The sequence below is a fragment of the Amblyomma maculatum genome, chromosome 11, assembly GCF_055883805.1.
Source record: "Amblyomma maculatum isolate TAMU_Amacu chromosome 11, ASM5588380v1, whole genome shotgun sequence".
Lineage (NCBI taxonomy): Eukaryota > Metazoa > Arthropoda > Arachnida > Ixodida > Ixodidae > Amblyomma > Amblyomma maculatum.
In genome coordinates, this window is record NC_139354.1 from 94,880,727 (window position 1) to 94,896,288 (window position 15,562).

Below are 15,562 nucleotides of genomic sequence, written 5' to 3' on the forward strand. Positions count from 1 at the left end.
TCGGCTTCAACCTTTCCTTACTCAGGAGAATTCATCCAACAGTTATTACCAGGACTAATGTATGCAGATGATACGATACTGATGGCTGACAACTGGGTAGATTTGCAAGAGTTGATGGATATCTGTAGTATCGAGGGAGATAAGTTAGGTCTGCAGTTTAGCAAGAAAAAATCGTCAGTCATGATTTTTAATGATAATGAGGCCGGCGAACATAGGATACAGGAGGACATGCTGGAAGTAGTGGATAAGTACAAGTATCTTGGGGTGTGGATAAATAATGGAGCTGAATATCTAACAGAGCATGAAAAATATTTGGCAGCTAAGGGAAGCAGAAAAGCAGCCGTCATGAAAAACAGGGCACTGTGGAATTACAATAGGTATGAAATGGTGCGAGGGATTTGGAAAGGTGTGATGGTTGCTAGTCTAACTTTTGCCAATGCAGTCCTGTATATGAGTTCAGAGGTCCGAGCACGGTTGGAAATTAAGCACCGCGGGGTGGGTAGGTGTGCTTTGGGAGCTCATGGGAATACGCTAAACCAGGGTGTGCAGGGTGACCTGGGATGGTCTTCTTTTGAGAGCAGGGAAGCTGGCATCAAGATAGCGTTTGAGCAACGATTGAGAAAAATGGGAGAAAAGCGGTGAGCTAGGAAAGTCTTCAGCTACCCCTACATGAGGAATGTTGGTACAAGATGGAGAAGGCGGACAAGAAAATTGGCAAGCAAATATTTGAACAGCAGTAGGGGGACAAGCCAGGAATTATCAGTTAAGAAAAAGGTTAAAGAAACAGAGAGGGGTCTGTGGAAAACAGGGATGGAGACCAAATCAGCATTGGGAATGCACAGAACTTTCAAGCAGGATATAGCCAAATTAAACATTTACGATAATTCTAGGGGCAGCTCATTGTTGTTTGAGACTAGGACAGGACTATTGCGGACTAAGGCGTACCGAGGCAAGCACCAAGAGATAGACACGCTGTGCAGGATGTGTGCGGAGGATGAAAAAAAGGCTGAACACTTAATAATTTCCTGTAAAGAGCTCCGTCCTATAGTTCAAGGCAATGGGGCAGATTTAGCCAAAGCATCGGGGTTTCAGGATAATGGAGGAAAAATAGACGTTAAAAGGGTAGAAATAACGAAACGAAGGTTAGCTGATTGGTGGCTGAAAGCAAGGCAAGAACAGGTTCAAACTATATTACCACTCATGGCTAGGCGGCTTGTGACGCCGCCGCCCGATTCAGTGGGTTCAGCCTTATCCATCCATCCATCCATCCGCGCCGGCTGCAGCTCCGAGTCGTGCGCGCGGGCGATACGCAAAACTTCAGAAAAGTGTGCTAAAGTCTGTTGTTCTCGTAAATAATAAGCCAAATGTCAATGCTGCATCCTTCCTGAGGATTGCTGAGCCGTACCGAGTGATTGATATAGCAGCGACAGCTGCGATGCAAGCAAGGTTCTACTCACAACCAGCTGCCGCCGTTGCGGCACGGCTGCTGCGGTCACGGCCGGTCCGCTTGCGCGCCGCCTCCACTAGAAAGTGGAGCCGAAATTAATCATATTTTGCTTTTATTGTCTGAGATAAGAATGGAGAATTGGGCAGTTCAATGAGTAGACCATTTAATATAGCACGAAGGAATTTCATAGCGCCGCTTCATGTACTGTACCATCGATGCGAAACAATATAGGCCTAGCGACGACTAGGGAGCAGCGCACGGCAGAACACTGTCGTCCGTCGCGCCAGCGGGCGGCACTGCTTTGGTAAGGTCCCGCCATAAGATGCTGTAAGCGTTACGATTTTGGCTACTCTGATGATACAGCTGAAGCGGGAGCTTTTTCGACGTTCCACTCAACACTGGCTCAAACCCTGCTTCAGAGAGACGCGCCTGCAGTACGCTGCTGCTGCGGCGTCGGACGTACACTCGGAGGCTGCATACAAGCGCTGTCAGGCGCTGAGACGCTGCTTAAGTGTTGAAATGTCACTTAGTATGAAAAGTGCGTTGTTGAAGCGGACCCAGGTTGTGCGTTTTCTCACTCGGGCGCCGACGCTGCCGACACCGCCAGTTTTTGCTGCATGTGGTTCGGCACGGCGACGGTGCGTCGGCGTTCCGCCGCGCCGCATAGATGGACGGATGGAAACAACTTTATTTAATAATAAAAAAAAAAGTCTTCCAGGGTGGTCCCCTACTAGTCCAGGAGTCCACGGGCTTTTGCTTCACATAGAGCCCGATCCACCAGCCATTTCTGACCGGCGGGTTGAGCTGTCCGCAAAGCAGCCTCCCAGGAAGAAAAGATGGCATGGGGGATGGGGGGCAATGCCTGGGGATAAGGACATTCCCACAGGTAGTGGAAAAGTGAGGATTTGGGCTCGCCACAGGTGTCGCAGTGAGGGGGCAAGCCAGGGTGAAGGCATGAGAGACGGTAGGGGGAAATGAAACAATCCGTCTGACAAGGTGCTGTGGGGTGGTGGCAGTGTCATGCGGTTGTGTTTGTAGAATGTGGTGATTTGGTGGTATGTAGAAAGGACGGATGCGGCCTCCTGCGCGGAGTTGGGTGCCTGATCATCCGGGGCTCGGGTAGAGAGTTCTCGAGCCAGCGCATGAAGTTCGCAGAGAAAGTTCGCTCCATGTGGTTGGCCCTTAAGGCTTTGAATCTGGCGGCGGCTCGCGCCATCTGGTGGGGAGCGACCAAAGGAATTTTCTAGTGAGCGCCGCATCGCAGGTAAGCAAAGCGTAAATGTTCTTATCTATTCTTTTACCTATTACTTCCGTCATTATCTTCTTTCTAATGACGTATTTAAGCATTACCGGACAGTCATAAGATGATGAATACATTAGGCCCACCTTTATTCGGACACAAACAAATCCGCTCTGTGGAAGAGTGGTTGCGGGCTCACCTCGCACTGCGTAGGAACCGTGTTCGACTATGAGGGTTCCTCAAGATGTTTACCGTTTCTTTGCCTTCTGATTTTCACATCCAAACCCCAACTCCGACCCCGGTGGCTCTGCAAACACAGGGCTCTTAACGCCAGTGTGCGCTAGAGTCCAAATCAGCTGTATAGTTCGTGAGATTGAACTATACAGCTGATTTGGACTCCAGTGCACACTGGCGTTCAAGTCACGCCAAAACGGGCATAGGAAGGGATTGGCGCGCAATTTGAAAGTATCAAACACTGAAATGCGTAAAAAAGAAGATTGATTGATTGATTAAAACTTTAATTTCCACCGATTTAGGAGGCCCCCTACTCCCCGCTCCTGGCACGCAGGCCTGAGGAACGGGGGCTGGAACCTCCGCGACTAAGGACTGGCGAATATACATTGGTTATTCGCGGCCTCAGCCGCCAGGCGGACGGCTTTCTGCTGGTCAGCGGATACGTCGCTTCGCAGCAGGGTTACCCAGGCTTCTCTACTTTTAATGCTGTCCCTAGCGCCCGGAGGTTGATAGTAGCACGTAAAAAAGAAGTGAATTAATGTGACATCAAGGATGTGACGTCACATAACCGGAAGCAGAGCCGAAAAAAGCATAGGAAGGGATTGGCGCGCAACGAATCCGCCCATGCCATGGCTCGAGGGCTCTACCACCGAGCCGCCGGCAGAAGGGGGGGGGGGGGGGAGGGCTTGGAGCGGGGAGCATAGAGTGTGCCAAATCTTACACAGAAATTCTGCAGCATTATAGACTCAGTAGACGGGTGGCTGCTGCGCCAGCCCCTACCCTAAATTGCAGGCAGGCCGTCGCCTGCCGTCACCTTCAGACTGGGACATTCCCACACCCACTCCTGGTGAGCCATATGCTCCCAGGAGAAAGATCTGAATTCTGTGCAAACTGTGACTCGAGAGGGACCCTCGAACACATCCTCTGGGACTGCCCCTTTTCTCCCGGGAGGGGTCTAAATCTGACGCCGCAACTCTGGGAGACCATGCTGCGCTGCTCGGACCCTGGGCTCCAGCCAGCCGCCATCCAGCTGGCCTGGGACGCCGCCGGCCAACAACGTCTGTCGGCCTGCGTCTGAGGCGGGGCACCCGCCATCCATCCCAAGCGACGGAGGGCCGGAGCCTCTTCATCCGCTGCAATAAATAAAAAGTTCTGCTCTCTCTCTCTCTCTCTTGGCGTGACTTGAAGTTGCGTGACGTCACATCCTTGACGTAACCTTAATTGACTAATTTAAATAATTATTTAGTATTTTATACATCCTGACATCACCCTAATTGACTGCCTTAATTAACAATCTTTAGTATGTGATACATTCAAATGTGGCGCCGAGCCACTGGCTAATGAGACAATTTTTTTCCTTTACTTTTAAATTTTTTGCCTCAAATAATAACCGAATTAACATATTGGCGTAAAAGTTTTTTGGACACAACTTTACGTCACCCTCTATCGATTGATACCACTCATGAACCTCTACTACTTCTCTAATACTCACAACTGCTGCGGACACAATTTTGCGGACACGTTCTGTGAACGCGGTGTGCGGACGCGGTCTGCGGACAGGAATCTGTGAATATAGCTAAGTAATGCTTTCGCATTATTAAGGTATTTACGTTTCTACAAAATTTTCGATTCTCTAGCTGGGAGAACTTCTTGTAGAGATCTTCAACGTTGATCCGCTGGAGAATCTGCATCTTCACTCTCAGCAGCGACAAATTGCTGTGGCGGTTGTCAGCTACGAACAGTCATAATCTCTAACTGATAATTTATTGGTTTCGCTGCAGCTTTTACTACTGAGATTGATAAAACACGCAACTGACCTCAGCTGCTGTAATGACAAAGGACATATAATATGGTAAGGCTTCCCCCCCCCCAAAAAAAAAAAAAAAACAAAATATTTTGCCTGTTGGTTTGCCAGCTGGTACGAGCTGACTCCCACCTGAAAGCCAGCTAGTACCCGTTGATTTCACATCCCCGCCAACTGGGACCCGCAGTCTACCAACTAGGCTTCTGGGACCAGTCAATGCCAGTTAAGTACCAGTTGGGACCAGCTGAAACCAACTGAAATCATTAAGAACAAGCTAAGACCATTTTAGATGTTTTTGTTTAATCTATCGGGTTTTGAATATTTGGGGGCTGGGTTTTAAAAAAATCCTATGCAAAATCTACAACCCCATTCGAGCTGAAATTACGTTCACAAAGTAGCAAAATATGGTCTAAGTTATCTGATAAGTGATTGAACATCGGTACTTGCCTAGATTTTCCGGAATCGACGGAATATTGCCCTCGGCGGCGTGCACAAATTTCGCAGAAGCGAGTCGAGAAGCTGCGGTGACATGGTGCGCCATCTGTCGAGCGGCGAGGTAACCGCCATCTCCGGCAAGGCCATTGGTGCCGTTGGCGCGCTTGCTTCGAAGGTGCAGATCGTCTGCTCGTTTAAAGTAATACCACAAGGAAGAGTCACCGCTTCTCTTACTAAAAACAGTAGTGGAAATGCTACATCAGCAGCATTAGAAACAAAAATAAATATTAACTCGTCGCTTGCTCTTCCGCTACGATTCCGGTGCCGTCAATATCTGGTCCAATCTGGCTGATCATTTTCTGTGGTTCAACGTCCGCAAGCTGCTCATGGGATATGAAAGAGATCGTAGTGAAAACACCTGAGACTGTAACACGCACTTACATCGAACAGTACTCAGGCGTTCACGTCGAAGTGCTTGCTGTGATTTATACATCAAAATGTCCTCCGGCGGCGTCAATACATCTTTGCAATCTTTCTTCATATTCTTTGAAGACAGATGCCCTCATGCGCTCCGTGATGTCTGCACAAGCAGCCTCAATTTGCTGCTTCAGCTCTGAACAACTGTGAAGTCGGCCTCGGCGGTACACGCGGCTTTTTAGATAGCCCCATAAAAAAAAAATCGCATGGAGTTAGGTCAGGTGAACGGGGCGGCCATGGCATGTTGGACGAGCCTCGACCCATCCACATGTTTGGAAATGTTGCATCCAGCCAGTTGCGGACACTTCTGGCGTAATGAGCAGGAGCTCCGTCCTGCTGAAATATGCAGATTTCTTTCTGCATATGTGTTGCTTCCAACTCTGGCAGAATCTTCTGCTGCAGCATTTCCAAATATGATTCGGCAGTCACGTTGTCCTCAAAATAAAAAGGCCCAACGAGCCCCTCGCGCCACAATCCACACCAAACCATGATATGTGGGGTCTTGTCGTTTGTGGAATAAAAACGAGGATTGTCTTTTGCCCAAAACCGAGTGTTCTGCTTGTTGATTTTTCCATCCAGGTGAAAAATGGATTCATCAGTGAATAATAAAAAGTTCAGATGTCCCCGGTCTTGAGTTATCCTTCGTTGTTCCGAGTGGCAGAATTGAAGCCGACGGTCTCTGTCGTCTTCTGAAAGCGCTTGTACAGTTTGCATCTTGTACGGATAGAAGCCCTTGCGTTTCATCGCGCGACTTACCGTTGACGGGCTCACTCCGAACAACAGCGCAGCGCGCGTACAGGACATCTGAGGGTCCGACGAAAATGCACCCTCAAGGGCATCAGCAATACTGCGATGTGTTCCCCCTTTATCCCTTCTTTCTTTCTTTTTAAGACAGCCTCTTTCTTCGAACATTTTCTTCCATCTTAGCAGCGACCTTTCACAAGGAGGACGACGGCGAAATTTTACCTTGAATTTCGTGCGTACGCAGTGAACTGACCCGGATTCAACAAGCCATGACACAGCTGCCGCCTTTTCTATCGCTGAAAATGAACGCATATCACTGCAGCACACAATGCATTATAGGGCGAACACACAAAAAATTTCGATCTTTCCTCGGGATCAGAACAGAGCAAGAGTCGTCAGAACAGACCAACAGTCAAAAGCAGACGGCACCGGAATCGTAGCGGAAGAGCAAGCGACGAGTTAATATTTATTTTTGTTTCTAATGCTGCTGATGTAGCATTTCCACTACTGTTTTTAGTAAGAGAAGCGGTGACTCTTCCTTGTGGTATTACTTTAAACGAGCAGACGATCTGCACCTTCGAAGCAAGCGCGCCAACGGCACCAATGGCCTTGCCGGAGATGGCGGTTACCTCGCCGCTCGACAGATGGCGCACCATGTCACCGCAGCTTCTCGACTCGCTTCTGCGAAATTTGTGCACGCCGCCGAGAGCAATATTCCGTCGATTCCGGAAAATCTAGGCAAGTACCGATGTTCAATCACTTATCAGATAACTTAGACCATATTTTGCTACTTTGTGAACGTAATTTCAGCTCGAATGGGGTTGTAGATTTTGCATAGGATTTTTTTAAAGCCCAGCCCCCAAATATTCAAGACCCGATATTTATGCGAGTACAATGTTCTGTAATTTGACTGGCCAAATATAAGACTGGCTTTGCGTACGATGACTCGAACAGCTTTTGAAACATTCGAAATTGCAATCATTGAAACCAGGAAGAAGTTGACTATTTTGCGTGTTTTTGAGTATGTTCTGCTTCGAGAGCTTTTGTATGAGCAGTGGATAACATCGCCTCAGGAAGCTACCCTCGAGTCTTGAAGGTGCACCCCACATGTTGCTATTGTGTGGCGACGCAGGTTAGAGAAATGAGTGGGTGCAGGAGCCATAACGCCAAGGTAACGGGCTTTACTACGCGTGTGAGAATATGAAACGGCCAACAAAAGCTAACAAATGATTTTGTAGAGATTGTAAACCTGGTAAGAAAATCAAGCAACAAAGTGTTGAACTGTTTTTCTGGTGTTTCATTGCATATTCATATGTTCACTGCAAAATAAAAAAAAATGCCGTTGGGGTGAGTACTCGCTGCACATGTATCAGTACTGCCAAAGATTTTGCTCTTCCGAGAGCTGTGAAAACTTGGTGCCCGTTTGAAGCTAAAAATGTACGCGTATGTGTCTAGATAGATATATGAGTTTATTGAATGGAAAGACCGATCGGCAGGAAAGTTGAACATCTGGCCTGCTAGTCTGCGCTGAGGAAGGGGGTAAAAAAGAAGGTTGTGATGGGTGACGAAGTTGTGAGAAGAGGTGTACATACATACATACATACATACATACATACATACATACATACATACATACATACATACATACATACATACATACATACATACATACATACATACATACATACATACATACATACATACATACATACATACATACATGCATGCATACATACATACATACATACATACATACATACATACATACATACATACATACATACATACATGCATGCATGCATACATACATACATACATACATACATACATACATGCATGCATACATACATACATACATACATACATACATACATACATACATACATACATACATACATACATACATACATACATACATACATACATACATACATACATACATGCATGCATACATACATACATACATACATACATACATACATACATACATACATACATACATACATACATACATACATACATACATGCATGCATGCATACATACATACATACATACATACATACATACATACATACATACATACATACATACATACATACATACATACATACATACATGCATGCATACATACATACATACATACATACATACATACATACATACATACATACATACATACATGCATGCATACATACATACATACATACATACATACATACATACATACATACATACATACATACATACATACATACATACATACATACATACATGCATGCATACATACATACATACATACATACATACATACATACATACATACATACATACATACATACATACATACATACATACATACATACATACATACATACATACATACATGCATGCATGCATACATACATACATACATACATACATACATACATACATACATACATACATACATACATACATACATACATACATACATACATACATACATACATACATACATACATACATACATACATACATACATACATACATATAGCCACGGGAACATTTATCACATGGCGTGTCAAGCCCCGCGTTACTCAAGAAGCTTCAGCTAGAAACCCCACTTTCCCTGCACAGTTTCCCATTTCCTCTCCAAGTGCCCAGTAATGAGTCCGCAGAGGCGCCTGTTCTCTAAACGCTTCAATGAAGCCGCTAGAGTTATCCTTTCACGCGCATATTCTGGGCGTGCCAAGAAAACACGCTCTAAAGTCTCCGTAATACCACAAGTAATTAGTGGAACATTCGTTCACCATTCGTGAATGTAAGCACTTGCGGGTGAAGTCACGTTTAAGTGCAGTCTATGGAGCATTGTAAGCACGCACGACGATGCGGAATTCGAGCGGAATAGAAAATTGCATCGTTGGGCCTAGGATTTCAGACGTATGTTTTGGGCGCCCACCCTGTAAGCTTCCGTTGCACTCTTCATATAGTGGGAAAGAAGGTAACTTGTATCCGGTCTTGAAAATGGCACAACTGTTCGGAGGCCACTGCTGAGATCACGGTTTGCTTCATCAGGCGGCTTGATCATTTCCATCCAGCCCGCAGTGTGCAGGGATTCACTGAAATACTACCTCGTGGCCTTGGGCACGAGCAGATGTTAAGAGTTCAGTGGTGTTAAATTTTCTGGTAGAAAACTGCTACCGCGGCGTTCAAAACTTCCCTAAAGCAGGATTTGAATCTGCGATTAAGCATCCCTGTTATGACGGTTCCCCAGGGTTGTGGCAAATCGCTTTTTGAAGGGCCACAAACTCAGCCGCGCTGGTTGTAAAATGATTCTATAAAACGTATTGGTAAGCTGTCTTCTGACCGGATATCACCAAGGACACGATCACACACACATCCGCCAGTCTATACGTGAACACAGTTCATATATTCTCATCATATTGTTACGGGGAAATGGGTTTAATATTTACAGAATATACGGGGAATGTAAGTCTCAAGCACTGTCTCAGTAAAGCTTGTACCCGAACGAGTCTACGCGCCACAACAGGATTCCTCGCAGCCATGAGCAATATTAACATCGGTCAGCTATTCGATTCAAGACGGCAGCGCTATCAAGTGCATTTTCAAGTCATCCAACAGAAAGAGTTCGGCTGCAGCGTTAAGGCTGGCGCGAGTGCATCAGGTAACATCCACAGCACTTCTAGCCGCCTCTGTGGCTGCAACGTTTGGCTACGCGTACCCCGATATTGCTTGCTTCGTGGCAGTTAGCCGGCACGTCTGCCTTTACGGCTGGTGTATGTCAAACGAAACGCTACTGTGTGATGCAGCACGCTTGTGTCGATGGACGGCCAGATGCTTGACACCGGTATACATTTGTCGAGGGCTCTGAAGCGGTGAACTGTCGGTCTAAGAGAAAATGTCTTTAAAGCAGATACTGTTTTACACTTAGCTTCCTTCACACGGCCGGACATTGTTCGAGCGCTCTGGGTACGCTTGTTCAATCCTGCACTGTAATTAAATCCATTAATTGTTTTAAAATCAATTCGTTGCCAGTCCACCCCGCAGCACGTCCGGTAGCACGCAACGGCGCTTCGCTGCAGGCTGTTGTATACAAAGGCAACACTGTAGTTGTTGTATATAGGACATAATGTATAGATAGGACGTGAGCATTAGTCTACGAATAATATTTAAAAACATGGATAAACGAAATGCTACGGTGGAATGCTTGACGCAGGTATATTCTAGACAATATAACGCAGGTATCGCAAGACCGACAAGAGACGCCGTCCGCTTCAGCAGGAGGCGCCGTGGTGCTATAGTGCCTAGTGGTGCCGTGGGAACGCAACCAGAAGAGTGTGACTAGTTTCGCTCTCACTCATAAATGCGACGCCGAGCGGCGCCACCAACTTGACGCGACACATGTAAACGATAGCGCATCATCTTATCGAGATGCGCTAGCAAATACGATGCGCTACCATTGCATTCATGTAAACGCGGCTTATGTTTGCATCGTCGACAATGAACAGTTGAGGCGCTCTCCAAGGCAAGTTTAGCATCAAATTAGCCATACTTACAGACATGAAGAAGAAGGTACAATGAAGAACTGCATCCTACCAGCATTCATGCGTAAATCAGCATTTTAGTTTCGCAGCCTTAAGATGTATTCACACTTTCGGTCGCGTTCGAAAGGACTGTCCACCACATAAAAATCAATTTCCATTCAGTTCAGCTGAGCTACCGATTGGTTACCGGCTTGCGACCAGCAGTTGCAAAGCCGGAAAATCAAGCAGTGCTCGAATGGCCTGCAAATGTCGCGTTTCGACCAAACTGGTCGCACAACCTCCGCGAGTCGCAAAGGTGAATGAACATTTATCTCCTCACGGCTGAAGATTCACTTAGCACACGCAGACAGTCATACATTTCTGGCATAAGCGTCAGAACAAAGAAAATAAAAATAAAAACAGGAGTGGAAGTAAGCGACCCAAAGCAGTTCCGTTTGCTACGGTACATGCCAAAGTGCAGGAGATAATTGGCCAGAATTGCACTGCTGCAAGGACTGAATAGTTTTCAAACGAGTACATTAAGCTTTTCCTTGAAATGCCTAACTTTCTCAAGTGAAAAGCTTGGAAGTAATTACCACCAGGTTTCCGACGTTAGTTCTATCTTTGGCGCAACCTTCATCATTCTCATCCATGGCAATTCTGCTATATGCATTGCATCGCCCACTCAAGCTTATTTCATTCTTGTAGTGGCCATGCAGCACCTGTAGATGTCGCGGCACGTTTTGCTGAAAGCGCCATTAACGGCAACTATTTCGCTCAGCAGGATGATACCGCGCTCACCGTCGTCTCTATTTCACATGTATTCACTTGCACGTGATGCCCTCTGGAGTTGAAATAATTTCAGATTTCCGGCGCGTAAATGGCATTGATATTTTTTTTCTACCGGCATACGAAGAGAGTGGAAACGACTTCTACCGCGGTAAAAATGTAAAAAAAAAAAAAAAGAAACCATGTCGAACAAGGCAGAATTTTGAAAGGAAGATGTCTTCGCCAGGCGAACGCTAACAGCGAAACGTAATAATTGTTATCCAGGTAATAAATTTTAACTTAGCGTAATGCCACATGCTTGTTGGAGCAGTTCATTTGGTACTGCGCGGTGCTTTGGGCTTCCGGTCTCCTCCTGAGCTCAACTACTCCATTCCAGACATGCGCGAATCCCAACGGGGGTGCCGAGCTAGCTCTGGAGAGTGCTTGTTGTTCTAGTGTTCACGAATGATGCTGCACATTAATTATTTTAGAGTGGCTTAAGTATAGGCCAAGACAAAGACAGCTGGTCTAATAAAAAAAAAAAAAAACAACGGGATCGGAATCGCGAATTTTTTTTTCACGCTTCAGAGCCTTTTTTATTGTACTAGATATTATAAGATGTGGCAAGTGGCATGGCCGGCAAATTTGAAAGTCGCAGAGGATTTATTCACCAATGCGTTATCATTTCAATTGCTGGCAATGAAAGACGTCGCGTGCCTAATCTTCAAGTTTATCAATCCATGCTTTAAGGTCGCCGAATTAGAAACTTCAGTTGCCTTTTTTTCTTTCTCACCAAAATGTTGTTTAGCAGAGCAAATTGGAAATTATTCTTTTCAACAGGGTACTCGTCAAATTATGCACAAATATAATACCAGCATAAAAAAAGTGTTTTGGGCGGTATTTTGGGTTGGCCTCAAGCACAGTGGTTGGGTGAAAATAGGATGATGCTTCTAAAACATATGTATTGATTGACCAACTCTGAAATTTATATTCTAAACAGCAGGTGGGATCAGAGGGTTTATTTTTTTTTTGGAATTGATATTCGTACTATGACTTGCTACACTAGATGCAGTTTGCAATTGTACATTTTAATAAAATAAAATGATTGAAATGATTGAATGATGGATTGATTGAAATATAACCAAGCTCACCGCAATTGTCGAGGCGCGCAGTGTTGACGGCAGACCCAAGCAAGCAGCAGCGCTTGTTCATACGTCAACAAAGACGGCTCAGCTAGGCAGACCTCAAAAAATCAAACAGAGAAAAAACCCTCTTCAACAAGCAGGCTAAATTAGATACAAATGGCGTATAAATAAGCCAGTCTAACTAACGGTGGGTGGCCTTCACCTGGCATGTTACTCTGCTGAAGGCGTTCAGGGAACCGTCTCTGCTTTAACGCTTTTGGGCGACAATTATATGCCTTATATTCTCGTGGCAGCAGGATGAGGTCTCAAAGGCAGTGGCTAGGTAGTTATTTATTGATACTGTTGACCCTCGCTTGAGGGTCGTTAAAGGGCTTGCGTGCATCACCGCGCATATCGATGCCCTCGACAGAAAATATCAATGACACGTCCGAATTTTTGCACATACGGTTGTTTGACAACTTCAACGGGCTGAGCTTTCAAAGTTTTAATCCGAGCAGGAAAAGGAGAGTGAACAAAAACATCAAAACGTGTGTCATAAGGATGGTCGATCTGTGTGGTTGTTCTCGCGTCCCGTTCTCCCGGCATGAACTTGTATATATATTTCATTACTATGCCCATGGGGTACCAAGAAAACCTTTAATCTAGATTTTTGCCATTGGTTTTCAAGCAACTCAAGCCCACGTAATTTAGTACTTCCGTCATTGAGCCAATTTTTCTGTATCTTGAAGAAATACAACGAGCAGCCATTCTTTAAATGCATATTGCATAGTTGCATATTGTAACTTTTTTACCAGAAAATTATGTTTTTGGGAAGCTGTTTTGAGTATACAATGTTAATATGATGATGTTACGGATTATATATAGCTGTTACTCCTATACTTGAAGGTATTGTAAGAGAGATGCCTGACCTGTGAAAAGGCAAAAAGTGGAGGAAAACGGAGACGTTGCCGAACACGATGAAGTTGTGAAGACGACAAAGCGGATGACGCTCGAGCTGTCGCTGTAGAAAGCTGGCCTTCGTAGTTGCTCCGATAAGATAAATATATTGCCATACAAACTACCTAAACCGTATCCTTACAATTGGTGGAGGCGCGGGGTATTGCGCCCTCAGTAACTGTGTCAAGGCCTGCAAACATTATTAAGATTTTCGTTGAAGGTGTGGCTTTGATGCGCTTGTTGACACTGGTGCTGCGGTGTCCGTGATTAGTTGCAATCTGTGCTGCAAACTTAGGAAAGTGACGACGCCGATCCCCGACATTTCATTGCGAACCGTGAGCGCCGAGCAGATTCGGCTACTTGCTGCGTGCATCGCACTGCTCATTAAGCAAGGCTTCTCCTACATTATTGAATTCATAGTTCTCGCTCACTCTTCTCACGAAATCATCCTCGGATGGGACGTTTTGTCCAAGCGTCATGCCATCATCGATTGCGCACGTGCTCACATTTGATTTGTTGCCGCTTTGACATACTTTCGGAGACACAATTCCTGCTTCAGCTGCGCCCATCTTCACTGCCGACGACATCGCTGTCTCTGCTTCCTCTTCTGCTCATGTGCCTGCGACATGTAACGCCATCACTGACGCTATTGTAGTCTACACACCGTCCGTTGAGCAGATATTTCCGCATGCCGTTCCCACAATTTATGGTGGTATCATCGCCCTGTACGTCGCCAACCCATTGCCTGAGTGCACGTAGAGTTGCCTGACGTTACCTTTGGCAGGAGTTGCGAGCTTGAGTCTCTCCTTTCATATAAGGAGGATGACATCAGAAGCAGCCTGTCAGGACCCTCGAATTCACTTTACCCCTTGGCCACGCAGGCAGCTCCATACGGCTTGGTTAGACCGGGTCTTTATACGTGGGCTGATAGCCTATGCTCTCGCATCTTACCCTTAAAGGCGGCGCTTAATGGTCTTCCATAATTTTTTTTTCACCAAAGGTGCAAGGAAGAAAGGACTTCGTACATTATTTGAGCATAACCTAAACAGTCTTGTGCAAAAAGCTTCAATTCTACTACCTTGGATAATACGGTAGATAATTTATAAGTTAAGAACAGTAATGGAGCTGAGTCCGACCCTTGTGGAGCATCAGAAAACACCCCTAATGAAGAAGAGCAGAAAGAGTCATCCACAAGCACAACATGCCTGCGAGTGTGCAAAAAAGGCTTCAATCCGTTTCAGCATATTTTCGCTAATTCCTGCTTTATGCAGTTTAAAAACTAATTTTTTATGTTGAACCTTGTCAGGCGCCATTGGGAAACTAACACATATGAGATCGTTTTGCTCATGAGCATCTATGGCAGATGTAAGATTATGAGTTCCTTATAGGAGGTAGGCACTTTACGAAACCATGCTGGGGCTGATAAAATTGCTCTCTATCCTCAAGAAAATTAGTATATGTTTACTTATGATATACTCCAAGATTTTACAGCTGACACTTGTCAAGAGAATTGATACCCGATAGTTATTTGTGAGTAATATCCTTACCGCTTTTAAAAGCAGGTGCTACGATACTGCAGCGCCAGTTCTGTGGCAACAACGTATGTGTAAATACTGTGTGAAAATTTTGTGAAGAAAAATGAGATCCACACCACGCATCACTTCAGAAACTGGATTGGCATTCCATCTGGTCCGCTAGCAATTTTCGAAACCAAAAGTAACATCTGATTAAACCCGCCAGCCTGAGTTAAAAATTACCGCCGGCTTCATCCTCGATGCGGAGCAGGTTAGGCACAGCAAGCTGTTCTG

The 15,562-nt window shown here is 45.4% G+C and overlaps 1 long non-coding RNA gene and 1 pseudogene across 1 annotated transcript in view; one reads left to right on the forward strand and one right to left on the reverse strand.

Annotated features, from left to right (window-relative positions):
* The window catches only part of LOC146174426 (uncharacterized), a 493,807-nt gene that overhangs the window by 470,658 nt on the left and 7,587 nt on the right, over positions 1-15,562 (reverse strand). The window lies entirely within an intron of this gene.
* On the forward strand, positions 166-7,475 carry LOC146174433 (uncharacterized; annotated as a pseudogene).